At 46.1% G+C, this 23,406-nt stretch overlaps 2 non-coding genes and 1 pseudogene across 2 annotated transcripts; 2 read left to right on the top strand and 1 right to left on the bottom strand.

Annotated features, from left to right (window-relative positions):
• Nucleotides 1-5,605: 5,605 nt before the first annotated feature.
• On the top strand, nt 5,606-5,689 carry trnal-uag (transfer RNA leucine (anticodon UAG)). Its single transcript has one exon. It is a non-coding gene; the product is annotated as a tRNA-Leu (tRNA).
• A 4,161-nt stretch (nt 5,690-9,850) lies between these two features.
• Nucleotides 9,851-9,932, top strand: trnal-aag (transfer RNA leucine (anticodon AAG)). The gene has a single exon. It is a non-coding gene; the product is annotated as a tRNA-Leu (tRNA).
• Nucleotides 9,933-13,505: 3,573 nt separating this feature from the next.
• The window catches only part of LOC133398152 (coatomer subunit beta'-like), a 101,646-nt pseudogene continuing 91,745 nt past the window's right edge, over nt 13,506-23,406 (bottom strand).

The following is a 23,406-nucleotide window of genomic DNA, read 5'->3' as shown; positions in this document are numbered from 1 at the left end:
GAATCCTCGGGTGTATTGACATCCGGCTCGAAGGACCAATTAAATGTTGGATTTATCTTACCCAACATTATACAAAATAGACACAAAAGGAATGAAGACGCTGGTTTATTTTTCTCATGAGGAGGGCATATGGGAGATTGTTCAGATTACAGCCTCTCATCACGCTCTAAACAATCTCTCCCGTCGCTCCTGGATTTATTTGAAATAGGGAGGTTTTACAAGACATAACGTCCTAAGCTACAAGACACAACACACTAAGGGTAGGGTTTCAAGGTGAAGACATGGGACTAACACCTGCCACGTCCTTGGTCAAGGCACCCTTCTCTCTGATGATTCCTGCTGAGTCATCTTCTTGAAGGCGAGACATCTTCCTTTCTCAAAATCGTCCATAATACTAATGCAAGCTAAGCAAATAAATGATAACTTCTAAAATATATTTAACACTATGTCAGACGACTGCCATCAAATCTTGTCAGTTTTTTGGGCAGACAGTGGCAACACTACTCGACATTTATTCTGATAGCACCCTATCCCGTCTTTTACCATCAGTGGGCTTTATCTTGTCAAGTCAAACACTGTCCGAGAGGTGTAAGCAGAAAACGTGTCACTGGTCAACGCGACGGGACACACTCGTTACGATGGCGACAACAACAACAATGCGCCGCGCCAATGTCTTGTTTCTGTGTGTGCATGTGCATGTGAGTGACTGTAGGGGAACAAAATGAGGAAAAACATGTTCGTCACTGTTGCTCGGGAGAGAATGTTCATTGAAGGATTGCTTGATGTTTGTTCACGTACTTTTCATACAATACAGCTCGCAAGCAGGCAACAAAACCTTATGTACCTTATCAAGCGCAAGCACATACGGTTGCACGTAAACATGCCGGCGTTCCGTTGAGTCATGCCCTAAAGCTTCGGAAAACATTGGTTTGTGCGTGAGAAGAAATGTTAACAACAGTATGTTGACAACGGCAAGTACGGGAGGCGATGCGCCGGTCACAATACGCAATCCTACTGGTCTCCGTCAAGTTGTGCTGTCGGAGAGTTGTTGTTGATATGTCACACTGCACGGAAGATATCCCAAAAAAAATCCAATTTGCCAGACTTCATTGGCGTCATTGGGCCAAATCGTTTGTCGTGGCTTATGTCACTACAAGAAGTTTTGTCGTTCCCAACATATGTCGGGACCCGATCTGGGAAATTGGCTGCGATCGGTAATCGGTGCGTGAATGTGTGTGCATGTGCATGTGCATGTTTGTGGGGTGTCAGAGTTCAGGTGGGCAAAGGATAGAAGAGGTAGAGGGGGCAGAGCAGGCAGAGAGTTCAGATTCCTGAGAGGCCTTATGAATAAAACTGAGTCGGCTCGTCCTGGGCCGGAGACTCCGCAGTCTCCTGCCTGATGGCAGCAGACTGAAGAGGCTGTGTGATGGATGGGTGGCATCCCCCGCTATGCGGAGGACTTTGCAGGTGAGGAAGGGGTCCAAGGAGCGGGGGGGGGGGGGGGGTGGAGGACAAGATGTGGTGCATGATTAGCCGCTCGAAGCACTTCATCAGGATGGGGGTGAGCGCCACCGGACGGTAGTCATTGAGGCAGGAGGGAGATGACTTCTTCGGGACTGGGATGATGGTGGTGGCTTTGAAGCACATGGGGAAAAGAGCCTGATTCAAGGAGGTGTTAAAAATGTCTGTGAAGAAATCTGTGAGTTCAGCTGCACAGTCCCTCAGAATACGACCATGTATGTTATCTGGGCCCGGGGCTTTTCGTGTGTTGATCCTGTCGAGAGATCTTTTCACGCTGTCCCAGGGCAGTGTCAGCACTCGGTCACCAGGAGGGTGGAGTCTTGTGTGCAGGAGTGCTGTTGTGTGCCTCAAAGTGAGCAAAGAAGTCATTTAGCTCATTTGGCAGGGTGGTGGAGCTGTCGCAGGTCTGTGGTGTGGGTTTATAGTCCGTAATGGTCTGAATACCACGCCACAGACTCCTGGTGTCACTGCTGTCACTGAAGCGGTGGGCGATCTTCCTGGAGTACTCCCTCTTGGCCTCCTTGATACCACGGGACAAATTGGCCCTGGCTGTCCTCAGGCCCTCTTCATTCCCAGATCTAAAAGCCGTGTTGCGGACCTTCAGTAGTCTGTAGACCTCCCCCAACAGCCATGGGTTCTGATTAGCACGGACAGTGATGGACTTCGTGGTGGTGACATCATCCATGCACTTGCTGATGTGGGCAGTAAAAGTCTCTGTTTACCCCGAACTGCAAAGATTTTCTGCTTAATTTGTCTCTTGTTTTCATTTCACTTGTTATAACAAACAGGTATATGCAAAGGTTAGCTAACTATGCGTCCGTCCGTCTATTTATCTATTCATTAGCAAGCAAATCTATCCATCTCTCTACCCATCTATCTTTAAAGTCACGGTTACCCTCCAAACCCTGTTTGTAGTGTAGACATATAAAGATATGTGCAAAAGTTTAAAAGCCCAGACTCCTTCAAAGAGGATTGCATAGGAAAACAAACTATTATTAAAATGAAGTGTAGTAATTGGGTGAGTAATGATTTATCCGTGCTCTGTTTGGGACTCGAATTTTAAATAGGTAAATTGGTTTGTTTTGCTAGCAAATACATTGTAAAATAGTGTGCATAATCATAAACGATACTTTTATATAGTGGTAGTACACTTATGCAATCGTTTTAAAATGTGTGTCAATAATATGGTTGTGGTAATGCTAAAATTAGGTGGTTTTCCCTGGGACATCCCGACTTTTCGGCCATACTACATAGAGAATGGGACCTTAACAGATGGGGACCAGAAATAGGCCGCTGCCTTTTGAGTGGCCCCAATGTCGTCATTTATGAACTCACATTTATTTCAGTATGCTCGGTGCTGTTCATTATCATCCCAAAGTCATTCAAATGGGCACTCAGGTGAGTGAACTCAGAAAGCGCCGATTTGTAGATGGACTACTACTCGGCTTCTCTCCAGATTGCGAATTTTACTGACTTCATCCTGCAATAGTAAAAAAAATACATATAAGTTCAGAATGCATGTTTGAAGCTGAACAATGAGTACGTTTGCGGAAAAAACCCGTACATACCTTTAATAAAAACAGTTTGCATGGGCACAGGCAGCCGCACCATCCTAACTGCATGCATCTTATTTGGACCAAATAGACATGAAAATAATACCTGTAATTGTACAGAATGTGTGTGTGTGTGTGTGTGTGTGTGTGTGTGTGTGTGCATGCGCTTAACAGAAGAACTAAACTGTCTTTCAGAAAAGTTGAAACCGCTGTGACAATACGCAGTTTGAATATTTAATTGGGATTTTTTTCAGGTACCACTAGAGAGGAACCCGCACCATTCAACAATTTGAGAACCACTGCTCTATGCTGTTCATTTTTACTTAATTATTGTCCACTGTGACCCTCAAGGTACACTTATTGATGCATTTAAAATTGGGGGATGGGGGGGAATCATCTCCATTTGTCATTCCCCCACCTTTCACACCAAATTTACATCACTGTCTCCAGATCAATCACTTTTTCAAACCACTACATCAAAATTGTTCAACTGTACAAGTGTCCAAGTTTTCAATTGTGTAACGATGTCTTTATGTCTGTTACAGAGGACTTGCTTCTACTGCTGTTTAAATGTCCGATCACGATGTTTTGAGCAAATGCCGTACTGAACCAAATGACTTCAAATGATAAAGGATCAAGGATCAATCCACTGTGATTATATAGTGATTTTGACAGAGCAATAAACACACATTCATTTACACATTTCTGCATTGTACCTGTGTTGAAAATGCATGTGAAAATGGCGACTCAATGTGGACCATAATAATACTGCAATGCACTTCATATACACTCACTGGCAACAGTATTCATTCTTTACGTTATTTGAAAGCATATTTATCTAACTTAACAATCATGTGACAACTTGTACACAAAAAATAAAAAATAAATCACTGGTTATTTGAACCGGCGACCAATCACAGCGGTGTGTGCGGATGGCAACGTACAACGGCCACAGCTCGATTCACAAAGTAGTTGGTCTGTGACACTGTCCATCCATCCATTTTCTGAGCCGCTTCTCCTCACTTGGGTCGCGGGTGTGCTGGAGCCTATCCCAGCTGTCATCGGGCAGGAGGCGGGGTACACCCTGAACTGGTTGCCAGCCAATCGCAGAGCACATACAAACAAACAACCTTTCGCACTCACAGTCACACCTACGGGTAATTTAGAGTCTCCAATTTATGCATGTTTTTGGGATGTGGGAGGAAAACAGGAGTGCCCGGAGAAAACCCACGCAGGCATGGGGAGAACATGCAAACTCCACACAGTCGGGGCCGCGGATTGAACCCGGGTCCACAGAACTGTGAGGCTGACGCTCTAACCAGTCGGCCACCGTGCCGCTCCTGTGACACTGATGCAAACTAATTACAGTAGCGGTGCTTGCGACTGGGACTGCCAGGACACAGAACATTTTCTGACAAAAAGTGTGACCAAAAAAGAAATAAAAGGAGTGTGAGCTGAGTTGGGTGTGAGTATTTTTAAACAGAAAAGACAAAAGTGTCTTCATTTTTACATATTTCGTTCTTTAATTTCCAGTATTCGTATCGTATTGTCTTGACCACCAACGATCAAATCAATTCGATATCTTACTCTATGTACTAATTCCAAAATAGTCCAATAATTTAGTTGCCTACCAAGCATGAGGAAACCAGAGTGCCCGGAGAAAACCCACGCATGTACAGGGAGAACATGCAAACTCCACTCAGGCGGGGCCGGGGATTGAACCCCGATCCTCAGAACTGTGAGGCTGACGCTCGAACCAGTCGTACACCGTGCCGCCTGTGGGGGGGACGAAATGTAGACAAATCTGTTCGTCACTGGTGCTCGGGAGAGAATGTTCATTCAAGGATTGCTTGAGGTATGTTCACGTACTTTTCATACGATACGGCTCGCAAGCAGCCAACAAAACGTTATGTACTCTAGCAAGCGCAAGCACATACGGTTGCACGTAAACATGCCGGCGTTCCGTCGAATCATGCCCTAAAGCTTCGGTAAACATTGGTTTGTGCGTGAGAAGAAATGTTAACAACGGCGCGCAAGTATGTTGCCAAGGGCAAGCACGGGAGGCGATGCGCCAGTCACAATATGCAATCCGACTGGTCTCCATCAAGTTGCGCTGGCGGAGAGTTGTCGTTGATGTCACACTGCACTGGAAGATATCCAAAAAAGTCAGATTTGCCAGTTCATTTTGGCGTCGAAGGGCCAAATCGTTGGTCGTGGTTTATGTCACACTACAAGAGGTTTTGTCGTTCCCGACATCATATGTCGGGCACTATCTGGGAAATCGGCTGCGATAGCTAATCGGGCCAATATCTGGGCTAAAATCCTTTCGTTTGATCTTGGCATGAGAAGATTATTCTCTCATCCAGTGACTTGATATTGTTGGCTTAAATGATTTCAGAGCTCTCCTTTCCACATTTTTCATGTCAAGGTTGGCAATGATATGGAATGCCGGGATCCCATAACACACCATAATTCCCTTCGGTCGGGCTTACATTTGCCAAACTATTCCAAATATAAAGATGGGGTTTTCAGGTAGTGTGGCTGAGCGGTCCAAAGCGCTGGATTTAGGCTCCAGTCTGTCAGGAGGCGTGGGTTCAAATCCCACCACAGCTCCTTCCTTGTCAAGATAGTTCATGTCTTACTATTTTGTCATTGGCAAGGCGTTTGGGACAATAGATATTTTCGGCCACAAGAAAGTCAAGCTCTTTGCCGTTTTGTTTGGACTGTTTAACTTGTCGCTGTAAAATATTAGCACCCCTGAAAGTATTTGCCTTTATGTCATTACCTTTGTCTTTCACGCTGAACTGTCGTGCCACCTTTATGGGTACTGACACAGTGACATTATATGTCAGGCCCTATCTGGGAAATCGCCTGCGATAGCTAATCGGGCCAATATCGGGGCTAAAATCCTTTTGGTTGATCTTGGCATGAGAAGATTATTCTCTCATCCAATGAATTTAAGTCGTTGGCTTAAATGATTTCAGAGTTCTCCTTTCCACATTTTTCATGTCAAGGTTGGCAATGATATGGAATGCCGGGGATCCCATAACACTATGCTTCCCTTCGGTCGGGCTTACATTTGCCAAAATATTCCAACTAAAAAGATGGTGTTTGCAGGTTGTGTGGCCGAGCGGTCCAAGGTGCTGGATTTAAACTTCAGTCTCTCAGGAGATGTTGGTTCAAATATCTTTTCCTTTTCAATATCGTTTATTTCCTACCATTTTGTCATTGGCTCCGACAAGGCGTTTGGGACAATACGTATTTTTGTGCCACAAAAAAGTCGAGCTCTTTGCCGTTCTCTTTTGACTGTTTGCTTGTCGCCGTAAAATATTAGCTCCCCTGAAAGTGTTTGCCTAAATGTCATTACTTCTGTATTTCACGCTGTACTGTCGTGCCAACTTTGTGGGTTCTTTCTCAGTGATTTTACATTGACAGAACAGTGAATAAAGGATGATTTTATTTTTCAGTAAAAAGTGAATTGAGGAAAGGGTCATTACCCGTGAACCTCAGCCAATGAGTTGACAAGTCTTAATTGCATAATATTTCTCACGAAGAGTAAGACGTTAAATGATAGCAGTTAAACAATGGCAGAGGATGGCTTTGATCCATCGACCTCTGGGTTATGGGCCCAGCACGCTTTCGCTGCGCCACTCTGCTCTCTTGTCATTGTAGTTTGTATGTACTCTTTTACCGTCTGACAAATATCAGGCAGCCGCCAGCAACAGGGCTGTTCCGGTTGTCTCATGGCTGGATCAGGTTACAAGACACATTTGGTCTTTCCCGATTCATGATGGCGCCTTCCAGTGTGGTCGCCTCGGTTACGCACTCTATCGTATTGTTTTTGTTTTTGTGTTTTTCGTTCGTCTTTGGAGACATTACATGACTCTCTTACACAAGGGGAGACTTTCTAACCATCAAGGAGGCTACTCTGGACTTTCTTTCATCAACTTTCGCAAATCCGCTCAGTTTTTTCCCCGAGTTACTCACCGGAGCGACGTCCGCGGTCTTCAGCACATGGAGGCGGAGGCGACGCCACAGAGGGAGGCGAGCCGGCATCCAAGTGAAACTCCGCATGAGAGGATACAGATTGGCGTTCCCGTCAATCCAATCCAATGTACGCTCCCTACCCAACAAAATGGACGAGCTTCATCTCCTGATAAAGACCAGTAAAGACTTCGGACGTTCCACCGCCATGTGCTTTACGGAAACCTGGCTTTGCGACGCTGTACCCGATGGCGCCGTCTTCCATATTCACCGAGCAGACCGCGACATGGAATCATCGGGGAAAACAAAAGGGATATGCTTCTATATCAACGAAAAATGGTGTACGGACGTCACGGAGCTCAACACACACTGCAGCCCGCATTTGGAGTCGCTGTTTTTGAACTGTAAGCCATTCTACTCACCTGTGTGAGTTCGCATCATTCATTCTGGCTGGCGCCTATATTCCGCCTCAAGCTAACACAAACGCCGCACTGCTAACGCTCACGAAATTGAAAACAAAAAACACCCGGACTCACCCCTCATTATTCTCAGGGACTTTAACAAAGCTAAACTCAACCATGAACTTCCTTAATACAAGCAGCACATCGACTGTCCTACCAGGGAAAATAACATTTTAGACCACTGCTATACTATGCCAAAAAACGCATACCGTGCTATACCTTGTGCCGCCCTGGGCTCGTCTGATCACAACTTAATTCACTTCATACCGATGTACAGGCAATAAATTAAATGCGCGAAGAATGTACCATCAAAGTCATTTCGCACTTTCAACAACAACAAGCCGTGGTTCATTGCCAAACTTAAGCAGCTTCACCAAGCTAAGGAGGACGCATATCAGAGCGGGGAACAGGGCCCAGTATAATCAAAACCACCTGACTAAAGAAATTAACACGAGCAACTATGCAGCAAAGTTGGCAAAACAGTTTTGCGCTAAGGACTCTAAATCAGTCTGGCATGCATTCCAATCGCTGACTAATTACAAGCGACGATCCCCCCAAGCTGAGAACAATAGCACACTAGCCAACGACTTGAATACCTTCGACTGCAGATTTGAAAAGGACACTTTCACACCCCTCACCCACTCAGCCGCACCACCGACCCCTATCACACCACCGACTTCTGCGTGAACCATCCGCGAACAGGATGTGAGGCGCATCTTCAAACAACAAAAGATTCACCAAGGCCCAGACCATGTGTCCCCATCCTGCCTCAAAGTCTGCGCATACCAGATCGCGCCAGTCTTCACTCAGATCTTCAATAGATCTCTGGAACTGTGTGAAGTACCATCCTGTTTCAAACGCTCCACCATCATTCCAGTCCCCAAGAAACCTGCAATCTCAGGTCTAAATGACTACAGGCCTCTCGCGTTGACATCTGTGGTTATGAAGTCCTTTGAACGTCTCGTGCTGGACCACCTCAATAGCGACACAGTTCCTCTGCTGGATCCCCTGCAGTTTGCCTACCGAGCGAACAGGTCTGCGGATGATGCAGTCAACATGGGACTGCACTTCATCCTAGAACACCTCGACAGTGCAGGGACCTACGCGAGGATCCTGTTCGTGTACTTCAGCTCAGCGTTCAACACCATCATCCCTTGAACTCCTTTCCTCCAAGCTTCTCCAGCTCAGCGTCTCACCTGCCATCTGCCAGTGGATTTACAGCTTTCTGACGGGCAGGACACAGCAGGTGAGGCTGGGGGTTAGATTCCTTGTGTGTTTTTTTGGACATACTTGGCAAATAAAGATGATTCTGATTCTGATGGCACTATGTCAGACTACTGCCATCAAATCTTGTCGTTTCTCGGGCAGAGAGTGGCAACACTACTCGACATTTATTCCGATAGCACCCTATCCCGTCTTTTACCATCACTGGGCTTTATCTTGTCAAATCAAACACTGTCCGAGAGGTGGAAGCAGAAAACGTGTCACCGGTCAACGCGACGGGACACACTCGTTACGATGGTGGCGAAAACAACAATGCGCCGCACCAGTGTCTTGTTTCTGTGTGTGCGTGTGCGTGTGATTGACTGTGGATTACAAAATGAGGAAAAACGTGTTCGTCACTAGTGCTCGGGAGAGAACGTTCATTGAAGGATTGCTCGAAGTATGTTCACATACTTTTCATACGAAACGGCTCGCAAGCAGGCAAAAAGATTTTATGTACCCTAGCAACCGCAAGCACATACGGTTGTACGTAAACATGCCGGCGTACCGTCGAGTCATGTCCTAAAGCTTCGGTAAACATTGGTTTGTGCGTGAAAATAAATGTTAACAACGGCGCGCAAGTATGTTGACAACAGCAACCATGGGAGGCGAAGCACTGGTCACAATATGCAATCCTACTGGTCTCCGTCAAGTTGCGCTGCCGGAGAGTTGTCGTTGACAATGTCACACGACACGGAAGATATCGAAAAAAAATCCAATTTGTCAGACATTTTGACATCGTAGGGCCAAATCGTTTGTCGTGGCTTATGTCACACTCCAAGAAGTTTTGTCGTTCCTGACATATGTCGGGACCCGATCTGGAAAATCGGCTGCGATAGCTAATCGGGCCAATATCGGGGATAAAATCCTTTTGTTTGATCGAGTCATAAGAAGATTATTCTCTCAGCCAATGAATTGCAGTTGTTGGCTTAAATGATTTCAGAGCTCTGCTTTCCACATTTTTCATGTCAATGTTGGCTATGATAGGGAATGCCGGGGATCCCATTTACTTCCTTGGTCGGGCTTACATTTCCCAATAAAATTCCACTTACAAAGATGGGCTTTTCAGGTAGTGTGGCCGAGCGGTCCAAGGTGCTGGATTAAGGCTCCAGTTTCTCAGGAGGCGTGGGTTCAAATCACACCACTGCCACTTCCTTGTCAATATAGTGAATGTCTTAACTATTTTTCATTGGCTCCGACAAGGCGTTTGTATTTGCCTTAATGTCATTACCTTTGTCTTTCACACTGAACTGTCGTGCCACCTTTATGGGTACTTACACAGTGATTTTAAATTGACAGAACAGCGAATAAATGAAGATTTTTTTTTTCAGTAAGAAGTGAATTGAGGAAAGGGTCCATACCCGTGGGCCTCAGCCAATGAGTTGACAAGTCTTAATTGCACAATATTTCTCACTAAGAGTAAGACGTTAAATGACAGCAGATCCACAACATCCTATGAGCAGACATACGATAACAGAGAACGAGATTCAGATATATCCATCGACCTCGGGATTATAGGGCGAGCACGCTTCCGCTCCGCCACTCTGCTCTCTCGTCATTGTCGTTGGTATGTACTCTTTTACTGTCTGACAAATATCCGGCAGCCGCCAGCAACAGGGCTGTTCGGGTTGTCTCATGGCTGGATCAGGCTACAAGACACATTTGGTCTTTCCCGATGACACGATGTCAGACCACTGCCATCAAATCTTGCCGTTTCTCGGGCAGACACGACTGAGACATTTATTTCAATAGCATCCTATCCCGTCTTTTACCATCACTGGGCTTCTTCTTCTTCTTTATCTTGTCAAGTCAAAACACTGTCCGAGAGGTTGGAAGCAGAAAACGTGTCACCGGTCAACGCGACGGGACACACTCGTTACGATGGTGACAACAACAACAATGCGCCGTGCTAATGTCTTGTTTCTGTGTGTGCGTGTGAGCGACTGTGGGGGGGACAAAATGAGGAAAAACCTGTTCGTCACTGGTGCTCGGGAGAGAACGTTCGTTGAAGGATTGCTTGAGGTATGTTCACATACTTTTCATACGATACGGCTCGCAAGCAGGCAACAAAATGTTATGTACCCTTGCAAGCGCAAGCACATACGGTTGTACGTAAACATGCCGTCGTTCCGTTGAATCATGCCCGAAAGCTTCGGTAAACATTGATTTGTGCATGAGAATCAATGTTTACAACGGTATTTTGTCAACGGCAAGCCAGGGAAGTGATGCGCCGGTCACAATACACAATCCTGGTCTCCGTCAAATTGCGCTGCCGGAGAGTTGTCATTGACATGTCACACTACATGGAAGATATTTCAAAAAAATCTAATTTGCCAGACATCATTTTGGCGTCATAGGGTCAAATCGTTTGTCGTGAGTTAATGTCAGGTTCAAACAACCTGGAACATTTAATAAACAATAAACAAGGAAAGAAGACAAGAGATGGTTTATATACTCGCGAGGAGAACGGTTAGAGTTGTTCGCAGGTACAATCTCCTACCACTCTGAGCACACTCTGCCGATCCCTCTCTTTTTATTTTCTCAGGGCAGTTCCTAGTTACACAGACGTTGCTGCTGCTATCTTGAGATAAGGACACACACAGCAGCAATGTAAAACAATCACATATATGACTCATTGCGCAGATGCAGATGTGTGCTTCATCAGCGCTGATTGCTCCAACCTTCGACGGCAAAATGTTCCAGCCGCTATCTTTTGATGAGGGCACAGTCCTCTTCACAGACAATGTCAACTTTTATGATACAATCAACATTTTACTGCTAAATGCATGCTTTGAAAATACTATAAGAGTAAATATGGGATAACAAATGTACATTTATTCTAACACCTCGTCTGCCTTGCTCCCTGCAAACCAGTGCTCACCTCTTGCGGCCCACCAACAACACGGACTCCTACCCTGCCAGAACGGTCCTCGTTGGAACCCTGCCAATCCCGGATTTAGTTCTCGGAGTTCCTTTGTTCGCTTCCAAGCTGCAATAAACCGTTATTCACAAGCTCACCTCCCTGTCCTCTCTGCATCTGTGTCCAACTTGCAACCTGAATCCTGACAGCATAATCTGGCCCGTCATGGACCCAGCGGACATGGCTCCCTTTCGCCAAACAGTTACCGGACAGAGCATGCTTTTGGAACAACACGACCAAGCCCTCACCCTGCTGACTCAAATGGTACGTGACTTCTCACAAGCTCTCACATCCCTCCAAAATCAATTTGTCTCACTCCAACCTTGCGCAGAGCTGCCTGCTGCAGCATCCACAGCTCCCACCTCACCCATGTAATGCGTGAACCATACGTAACCGCACCAGCCCCTTACGACGGCAATCTAGGGTCTTGTCGCGCCTTTTTGGTCCAGTGTTCACTTGTGTTTGAACAGCAACCACAGTCATAGTCCACTGACAACGCTAAAATTGCCTACCTCATCGGCTGTCAGCGCTCTCGTGGGCCACGGCGGAATGGGAGAAACGGTCAGCCGTCTGTGTGTCATATTCTTCTTTTTCCATGGAGGTGAAGAAGATTTTTGATCACACGGTGCGCGAGAGGGACCGGAACATTTTGGGGCAACATTTTGGCGTACTTTGTGAGTTTTTCGCATTACTTTTTGACTCCAATTTGGGGCACGGTGCCCCAAGTGAACACATTTGAATTGGGGACACGTGGGGACACCCTGGGGAACCCTCATTTTGGGGCACAGGGCACTTAGGGGAACCGCGGCGGGATGGTTTCGTGCAGCACCGGCTGTTGGACACAAGAGACCTCTGCAAACCATCTTTTAACAGCTACCCGCTTTTCCGGATACTTTTCCACGCTGCCGGGGTGGCTTCGGAGGTCTTAATCAGGGGTACTCTGCCGCACTTTGGGGCACCCTCCGGGTACTTTTTGGGGGCACTTCCAGGGCTTTTAGTGGCACTTCTGGGGGTTAAACGGGGGCACTTCGAGGGATTTTGGGGCATTTTGGGATCTGCGTGACCTTCGGAGCTCCGTAAGGGGTACTTTTTCACATTTTGGGATCCATGCTGGGACATTACTGGGACTTAGTGCAAGATGCTCTGCATGACCTCCGGAGCTCCGTCAGGGGTACTTTGTTACTTTTGGGGACTTTTGTTACTTTTGGGGGTCTGTCCCATGAAGATACGAGGGGCTTTGCAGGGACAAGTTCCCAGGACACTCCTCCACTTTTTGGGGCACCTCTGGAGGAATCAAACACTTTTACCGATCTGGGTGAGCTCCGGAGCTCTGGACGGGGCACTTTGCTACTTTATGGGATCCATGCTGGGACTTGTTGGGAGATGCTCTGGGTGACCCGAGAAGATACCAGGAGCTTTGCTGGGACAAGTTCCCGGACCCGTCCGAAGCCGAATGGGACACTCCTCCACTTTTTGGGGCACCTCTGGAGGAATCAAAATCTTGTACACTTCCATTACAGGCTGGGAAGTCCGGGGTACTCCACTGCATTTTGGGGTCGTCAAAATGAGGAATCAACCAATTGCCTCTGCATCAGAGTGCTGCCCGGCGGCGGGCGTGGCTTGTTGTTTTTTGGGTGTGAAAGCACTTTTTTTTTTCAACCTCTTTTTATTCACATGTATGAAAGATGGTATTTTGCCGGTTGCCTTCATCTCAAGCATGTTATTTAAATTGTCTGTCACAACCAACCTGTTTTTGAACCATTAAAAATGGACTGTGTACTTCATTTTGTGAAATAAATGGTTTCATTGAGTGGAATTGCTCGACAACGCTTTCATCATCATCATTGTCAATGAGCAGTCAGGTGAGAACACGTCGGAATGGGGGTTCTGCATTTGGATGCTGCCTTCGATGCTGGCGCTGCCGTCCACTCCATTTCCCACAATTCCAGCTGGCAGCCAAACGAGTACCGTGCCACTGCCACTCTCCACTGCATTTTGGCTGCTATATCCCCAACGCTTCGAGCGAGGGGGCTGAAACTTCAGATCCTGCATCAGCAGTGCCAGCAGCTGGTGCTTGTTAATTTTCAGACGTCTGCCACATTCCTAAGTGACACAGAAGCCCCCTAACAGGCTTTGGCGAAGCGCTAGGCCGAATACATTGCATTTTGGCCAGTATCTCCCCAACACTTCGAGCGAGGGGGCTGAAACTTCAGATCCTGCATCAGCCGTGCTAGAGGCCAGTGTGTATGAATTTTCAGACGTCTGCCACGTTCCTAAGTGCCTCAGCTACCCCCCGACCACCTGCAGCCAATTCTGCACAGCAACCCCCACTGTGAACGGCGCCACTCGCAAGCACGGTGGCGGCCGACAGTACCGGCGCTGCTCTCCACATTTACCACAATTCCACCTGGCAGCCAAACAAGAACAGCGCCAGTCACAAGCGCGGTGGCGGCCTCCATGACTCCAGCGGCAAATCCATTTTTCCCCAAAACAAGCGGTTCCTTTTTGGGGCACATCCTGAGAAAACCCACGCAGGGGAGAACATGCAAACTCCACACAGGCGGGGCCAGGGATTGAACCCGGCGCGGTGGAATGCAGACAAGTCTCACCGGCCGTCGGGAGCCTGTGCGGATGTAGAGGGGACATGGATTGATATATGCGATAGCGAGGTTCGCTGCATGGACGTTCACAAGTCACAACCGAAGCCGGGTGTTCGAGAGCTTGCTGAGAGAGAGATGGGTTGGTGATAGCTTAATTTTTTTTTTCTCCCCACCTTTCCTTGTTTACAATACGTGACAACAACAATGCATCGTCCTTCGGTGAACGTGTTGAGTGAATTTGAACCTCAGGGCTGAATCATGAACTCAATGAGGAAGCACTTTAATGATTCTTTGAAAAAGAACTGAACGAATCTTTTAACAAACTGATTGTAGTGATTCAGTACACTCAAAAAAACTGCCGTGCCCATCACTTCTCTCCCGGCAACGCTAAAACTGGGTGGAATACAATGATGAAATAGTTTTAATGTTGGAAAGAAGTTTTGCTTTGCTTTAAAATACCCTCCCTCTCGCTCTCGCTCTCCTGTCCCCCCTCTTCGCGTTGTACAGACCTCTACTAGCTGTGGGCTGGGGGTGACGGAGGCACATCATTATTGCCCTGTGACCATCTTGCCTCACCCCCACCAGTTTCTCCAATTTTAATGCACTAAACACCACCACACACATTCATGGTACAGGGATAATAGTTGCCAGTCAGGGACCTTGTAACCATAGTAATAGGGTGAGTGGTGGGTTTTCACATTTCTCTTGGTGAGGCTCCTGGGGCCGGCCCCTCCCACTCCGGTTGTTGGGCCGCGGAGGGTTGGGGGTATGCCCCCCCTCCCTTTTTGGCCCCGCCTTCCTGTGGTAGTGCACCTCCCCTTGGGACTTGTCGGGGCGCTTCAGTCGGGGCGCTTCAGTCGGGCTCGTATAACAACGTATAATAACAACACAGGTTATACGAACATATCAACTCATACGTTCTTACAGGTATTTAGACACTAAAAAAGAATCCCACCGCACCACTCGACAGTAGCACTGCCTTGCTCATTTTATACATCCTGTCCTGCCCTTTTCTGTCCTCTCATGTGTTCTCTGGGTTAGATATTGCATGTCCTCACCGGGTGTTCGCCCCCAATCTACAAATGACTTGTAATGTTACTTGTGTTCGATTATCTAGACTGTCTCATTATTGTTCTCCTGTGGTTTTCACCCCTCGTCCCCTTGTCCACTCTGTCTGTCCCTTAAAATCATTTTCTCTACGGCTACATTTTCAATAAACATCAGAATAATTCCATCCATCCATCCATTTTCTGAGCCGCTTATCCTCACTAGGGTCGTGGGCGTGCTGGAGCCCATCCCAGCTATCATCGGGCAGGAGGCGGGGTACAACCTGAACTGGTTGCCAGTCAATTGCAGGGCACATACAAACAAACAACCATTTGCACTCACATTCACACCTACGGGCAATTCAGAGTTGTCAATTAACCTACCATGCATGTTTTTGGGATGTGGGAGGAAACCGGAGTGCCCGGAAAAATCCCACGCAGGCACGTGGAGAACATGCAAACTCCACACAGGCGGGGCCAGGGATTGAACCCCGGACCTCAGAACTGTGAGGCAGACGCTCTAACCAGTCACCCACCATTCCGTCCAGAATAATTTAAAAATGTAAAAATAAGCAGAGGGAGTATTTCAAACTCCCCTGTTGCACAGCAAAACTGTTCCAGCACAAAGGCATCCAGATCCACCATTCTCCATTCCGTGCCTGCGTGGGTTTTTTCCAGGCACTCCGGTTTCCTCCCACATCCCAGAAACATGCATTAATTGGGAACTCTAAATTGCCCGTAGGTGTGAATGTGAGTGTGAATGTTGTTTGTTTGTATGTGCCCTGCGATTGGCTGGCAACCAGTTCAGGGTGTACCCCGCCTCCTGCCCGATGATAGCTGGGATAGGCTCCAGCACGCCCGCGACCCAAGTGAGGAGGAGCGGCTCAGAAAATGGATGGATGGATGGATGCTAAAAATCAAACTAAAGTCTCGAAAAGGGCACCACGTAAAATTTTTCAAGCTTAACTTTAGGTGAAATGACGACAAACATTTTTAATCAGTCTCAGAATCCGGAGGTTGCTACACTCTACGACATTTTGAGTCTGAGGTTACAGAGGTTTACCTAAATTTAGAACACACACAAAATACGACAATGAGTGGAATTTTATGGTATATTTAATGAAACACACAACTACAACTACAAACTACAACAAGTAAATTACACGAACGGTAAACGAAAGAAAGAATATAAGGCGTACGAAAGTTGTAAGTCTCAAAATTGGTTAAAAATAAAAAAGGCACAATGCTTCAATCGTACAATTGTAGCGGTTGTGTTTAAGCAAACGAGCGACAACGGGAACGTTTAAATTAATCACAATCGCGATCGTTGTGCGGTTGGATTGAATGGCTTTAGCTGTTTTGCAAATGAGAGAAAAATAGAAAATTAACCTTTAATTTAATGAAAGCAATCGCGGCTCTCTGTGTTTTGAAAGCGATCGCAAACGGAAGCCTTTCAATTCATAAAAGCAATCGCAGCGATCGGCATATGCGGTAGCTTAGCGGCTAGTTGGCGGGGTAGCGGTTGCTATGTTACAAGGAACCCTAGGCTGCGGGACAGTGTGGTGGCTCGCGGCACGCAGCGTGGTTCAAACTAGTCAAAAAAGCAGTCGTAAAACAACAGAAAATCATAATGTGGTGCGACAAACAAGCTAAGTTTATTGTTCCCAAAGTAACAATCGTCGATTGGTCGGGCGTCTTTGTAGGTGATCGACAGTAGCTTGCTCGCGGGTAGGTGGCTAATGGCTAACTTTGAGGGGGGGTCAAAGGTTACGTCATGACGCAAACGTCCATGAGGTGGCAGTCGAGCACACAGACCCACCGAAGAAGAGCCACATGATGGCGGGCGACAGAAGCCTCAAAGTGTTACGCGAACGACCACATGGCGAACCTCGTGGTTGCAATTCACAAAGCAGAGAGACACAATGCCATGTGTTTTACCCCACACAAAAGAATTAACACTCGAGTTTTACTGAAAGGCTAATCTTAGTTTTTTCACGTTTGCAAGCACCACAACACTGTGTCTACGATATAGAATGCTGCTCAACACAGATTACGTTAAGACATACCACACACAAGATGGTGGGCGATGTGTCAATCTTACTGAAAATATCTTTCATTTTTGTGTGTTCTGAATTCAAAACTTGAAATCTCCTCACTCGGGGCACCAATAATATCGTAATTATGTATGAAATAAGAATTGTAAGTAATTTAGGATAAAATAATAAGCCAGGAGCGATGTTTGCGTAACTTCCGGTTTATCGTAATTTTGATTTAATTGTTAAAAATCAAACTAAGGTCTCGAAAAGGGCACCACGTCAAATTTTTCAAGCTTAACTTTCGGCAAAATGGTGACAAACCTTTTTAATCAGTCTCAGAATCTGGAGGTTGCTACACTCTATGACATTTTGAGTCCAAGGTTACAGAGGTTTACTTAAATTCAGAACACACAAAATACGACCATGATTGGAATTTTATAGTATATTTAATGCAACACACAACTACAAACTACAACAAGGAAATAACACTCAGGGAAAACGAAAGAAAGAATAAGTCATACGAAAATGGAAATTAGGACATCGTGTGTGGTCGCTGGGCTAAACTCAATGAGCGTGTGAGCGTTTAATGCATTGAGTCAGATCGAGAGAAGGCAAAGGTGGGATTTCGTATGAAGCTAGTAATTTCCCCACAATTATTACGCACTGATGTTGTACATCATAGTAAGGATTGCAGTGTCGACTCACGAACGCTGATCAGCTGGTCTTTGGGGGTGGTCTTCCTCCGGATCAGGCGGAAATGAAGAAGGTTCGATTGAAGAAAACCCATTTTCCGAGCCGCTTCTGCTCACTAGGGTTGCGGACGTGCTGGAGCCTATCCCAGCTATCATCAGGCAGGAGCCGGGGTACACCGTGAACTGGTTGCCAGCCAAACGCAGGGCACATACAAACAAACAACCATTCACACTCACATTCACACCTACGGGCAATTTAGAGTTGTCAATTAACCTACCAAGCATGTTTTTGCGATGTGGGAGGAAACTGGAGTGCCTAAAATGCTAAATATCGGCCGATACTGATCAGCCGATAAAAATCGGTGTAGTCTACCTTTGGGGTACGTTCTGTTCTCTCTCTCTCTCTCTCTGACACACACAAACACACACACTTGATCAATAAGTCTCGTCAGCAAACAGCTTCTTCAGTCGAAGCGGCGCCACAGAGGAAAACGAGCCGGCATTCAGGTGAAACTCCGCAAGAGAGGACACAGATTGGCGTTCCCGTCGATCCACCTCGCGAATGTATGCTCCCTACCCAACAAAATGGACGAGCTTCATCTTCTGTTAAAGACCAGTAAAGACTTCGGACGTTCCGCGGCCATGTGCTTCACGGAGACCTGGCTTTGCGACGCTGTACCCGATGGCGCCGTCACGCTTCCCGGCTTCAACATTCATCGAGCGGACCGCGACATGGAATCATCGGGAAAAACGAAGGGCAGCGGGATATGCCTCCATATAAACGAAAAATGGTGTACGGACGTCACGGTGCTCAGCACACACTGCAGCCCGCATTTGGAGTCGCTGTTAACACGAGCGCCGCATTGCTAACGCATTGCTAACGCTCGCCGAACAAGTCAATGAAATTGAAAAAAAACACCCTGACTCACCCCTCATTATTCTCGGGGACTTTAACAAAGCTAAACTCAACCACGAACTCCCTAAATACAAGCAGCACATCGACTGTCCTACCAGGGAAAATAATACTTTAGACCACTGCTACACTACGGTAAAAAACGCATACCGTGCTATACCTCGTGCAGCCCTGGGCTCGTCTGATCACTGCTTAATTCATTTAATACCGACGTACAAGCAAGAACTTAAATGTGCGAAGCCTACAGTGAAAACAGTCAAAAAGTGGACCAATGAAACAAAGATGGAACTTCAAAGCTGTTTACACTGCACAGACTGGAGTGTCTTTGAAAATTCAGCTGGCAGCCTGGATGAATATACGGACACTTCACATCCTATATCAGTTTCTGTGAAGAGGTTTGTGTACCAACAAAATCATTTCGGACATTCAACAACAACAAGCCGTGGTTCACTGCTAAACTTAAGCAGCTTCGCCAAGCTAAGGAAGATGCATATCAGAGCGGGGACAGGGCCCTGTATAATCGAGCTAGAAACCAGCTTACTAAAGAAATTAACATTGCAAAGAGGATCTATGCAGCAAAGTTGGAAAAACAGTTTAGCGCGAACGACTCGAAATCAGTCTGGCGTGCATTCCAATCGCTGACTAATTACAAGCGACGATCCCCCCAAGCTGAGAACAATAGCACACTAGCCAACGACTTGAATACCTTCTATTGCAGATTTGAAAAGGACAGTTTCACTCCACACACCCACCCGGCCGCACCAGCGACCACAACCACACCTCTGACTTCTGCGTTAACCATCCATGAACAGGATGTGAGACGCATCTTCAAACAACAGAAGATTAACAAAGCAACAGGACCGGACCATGTGTCCCCATCCTGCCTCAAAGTCTGCGCGGACCAGCTCGCTCCAGTCTTCACTCAGATCTTTAACAGATCTTTGGAAATGTGCGAAGTTCCATCCTGCTTCAAAGGCTCCACCATCATTCCAGTCCCCAAGAAACCTGCAATCTCTGGTCTGAATGACTACAGGCCTGTCGCTTTGACATCTTTGGTCATGAAGTCCTTTGAACGTCTCGTGCTGGACCACCTCAAGAGTGTCACAGGTCCCCTGCTGGACCCCCTGCAGTTTGCCTACCAAGCGAATAGGTCTGCGGATGATGCAGTCAACATGGGACTACACTTCATCCTAGAACACCTCGACAGTGCAGGGACCTACACGAGGATCCTGTTCGTGGACTTCAGCTCAGCGTTCAACACCATCATCCCTGAACTCCTTTCAACCAAGCTTCTCCAGCTCAGCGTCTCACCTGCCATCTGCCAGTGGATTTACAGCTTTCTGACGGGCAGGACACAGCAGGTCAGGCTGGGGAAGGCCACCTCATCCACACGCAGCATCAGCACTGGGGCGCCCCAAGGTTGTGTCCTCTCTCCGCTGCTCTTCTCTCTCTACACGAACGACTGCACCTCAGCGAACCCGACTGTCAAGCTCCTGAAGTTTGCAGATGACACCACTGTCATCGGCCTCATCAAGGACGGTGACGAGTCTGCATATCGACAGGAAGCGGAGCGGCTGGAGCTGTGGTGCGGACGACACAACCTGGAGCTGAACACGCTCAAGACGGTAGAGATGATCGTGGACTTCAGGAGGCATCCTTCGCCACAGCTGCCCCTCACATTGTCCAGCTGCCTTGTGTCAACCGTCGAGACCTTCAAGTTCCTGGGAATTACAATCTCTCAGGACCTGAAGTGGGCGAACAACATCAACTCCGTCCTCAAAAAGGCCCAGCAGAGGATGTACTTCCTGCGGCTTCTGAGAAAGCACGGCCTGCCACCGGAGCTGCTGAGACAGTTCTACACAGCGGTCATCGAATCGGTCCTGTGTTCTTCCATCACAGTCTGGTTTGGTGCTGCTACAAAAAAGGACAAACTCCGACTGCAACGGACAATCAAAACTGCTGAAAGGATTGTCGGTACCCCCCTACCCACCATTGAGGACTTGCACGCTGCCAGAACTAAGACAAGGGCGTGCAAAATCCTCTCGGACCGTCTGCACCCCGGTCACCAGCTCTTCCAGCTCCTTCCCTCAGGTAGGCGCTACCGATCAACGCAAACTAGAACTAGTAGACATTCCAACAGCTTCTTCCCTCTTGCGATCAACTTCTTAAACACCTAACCTATAATTCCATTACAACAAGCTGGCAATTTTTTGACTTGAGTTCGTTGTCACATTTCTGTGGGCCCAATTATGTATTACTCGTGCACTCACTGTAGTTGTCTCGCCATGCTGCACTATTTGCATATACTGGCCACTCATGCCAGAGTAGCATCTGCTCCATTTGCACACTGATTGAGGAGTATCTGTAACATTTGCACAACCAGCATTGTCCCAGATGATCGCACTACTCGTCACTTTAAACCGCATACACTCCTTGAAGTCTCAGCGCCCTTTGCACAATGGTCATTGCACCGGACTATTGCAATATTAGTCGTTCGAACTGGTCTAAGTGCTAGAGGACTCTGCATCTTTTTGCACAATTGATTTTTGTCAATGTCTTTATGTCCCCAAAGTGTTCTGTAAATTGACTGTTGTACTAGAGCGGCTCCAACTACCAGAGACAAATTCCTTGTGTGTTTTGGACATACTTGGCAAATAAAGATGATTCTGATTCTGATTCTGATAAATTTTTTAATTTGCAAATTTATATTTTCTTGAGTTATTTTTATTTAATTTTATCTGACGTTGTTACTCTATCTTTAGAAATAAATCAGAAGTTACTCACTACTTACTCCGTACTTGAGTAGTTTTTTCACTGAGTAATTTCTTGTTATCTGTTATAATATAGATTTAGATATAAGCTCTTTCAAGTGACCCAGTGATGCATAACAGTCAATGTAAATTATATTGACATTTTTTGAAAATAATAAAATACATTTGAATAATTATTGCATTATCCAGACATACATTTTCTATAGCGCTTGTCACCAGTGAAAGCAATGAAAGAGAGTGAAGGGTTGCCACTTTACAGTTAAACTCAGTGTCAAAATCAAAAAAGTTAAACTCAGTTACAAAATCTCTGAAGGAACTCCTGTCCTCTCACCTGAAAATGTCAGAGCAGCTCAAAAAGAGGATGCTGCAATCTCAAGTGGTGATACAATTGAAAAAGAGAGGATGGAATACAAATGAAAAGGATAAGAGACAAATGACACGAAATACAAGGAGACTCATTCATCAATGGAACAAACTAAAACTTGAAAAGGGACTGACATAGATGTGCTGAACTGAGAAAACAGTTGGTTGTTCCTGAAAAACTGAGAAAAACTCTTTTGAAACATTTGCATGATGATTTGGGACATGTAGGTGCTGACAAAGTCATTCACTTCGTGAGTGAACGCTTCTATTGGCCCTACATGCAGAGAGAAATAGAAGATTACGTTATCCGTCAATGCATTTGTTTAAAACAAAAACACCCTTGTGTTCAAGACAAAGCTCCGATGGGTTCAATCAAAACAAGTGTTCCATTTGAACTTGTATCAATTAACTATCTTCATCTTGAACCAAATGAAGGCAGTGATTAATACATATTAATTTTGGTAGATAATTTCACACGTTTTACGCAAGTTTATCCAACAAGAAATAAGTCTGGCAGAACTGCGGCTGAGAAAATGTTTTACGATTTTATCCCGAGGAGCTCTTCCCAGCTCCCTCTGCTGTTCACTTTTTTTTTATTGTAAGTCATAACTTCACAAACGATGCTTTCCCAGTAAATTCTCTTGCTTTTTAGAGTAAAACTCTACCCTTTATACTAGTTACAGGCAGTGGTTTGAATCTCAAAGCTATGGTTGGAGATTTACACACATTTGCAGCTTTTATCGCTTAAAAATGCTTCCCAGCTCCCTCTGCTGTACACTTTTTTTATTTTCACTCATAACTTCACAAAAGATGCTTTCCGAGTAAATTCTCTATCTTTTTAGAGTAAAACTCTCCCCTTTACACAAGTTACAGGCAGTGGTTTGTGAGTTTTACACACATTTGCAGTTTTTATCGCTTAAAAATGCTTCCCAGCGCCTGCTGGAGACTTTTTATATTTTGACTCAGAACTTCACAAAGGATGCTTTCCCAGTAAATTCTCTTGCTTTTTAGAGTATAATTCTCCCCTTTATACTAGTTAGAGGTTGTGGTTTGTGAGTTTTAAACACATTTGCAGTTTTTAATCGCTTAAAAATGCTTCCCTGCGCCTGCTGTACACTTTTTTTATTTTGACTCATAACTTCACAAAGGAGACTTTCCCAGTAAATTCTCTTCATTTTTAGAGTAGAACTCAGCCCTTTATACAAGTTACAGGCAGTGGTTTGAATCATTAAGCTTTGGTTGGAGTTTTACACACATTTGCAGTTTTTATTGCTTAAAAATGC

The sequence above is a fragment of the Phycodurus eques genome, unplaced genomic scaffold (assembly GCF_024500275.1).
Source record: "Phycodurus eques isolate BA_2022a unplaced genomic scaffold, UOR_Pequ_1.1 contig_24, whole genome shotgun sequence".
Taxonomy (NCBI): Eukaryota; Metazoa; Chordata; class Actinopteri; order Syngnathiformes; family Syngnathidae; genus Phycodurus; species Phycodurus eques.
The sequence above is the reverse complement of the archived record's forward strand: the minus strand, read 5'-3'. Positions and strand labels throughout refer to the sequence as shown.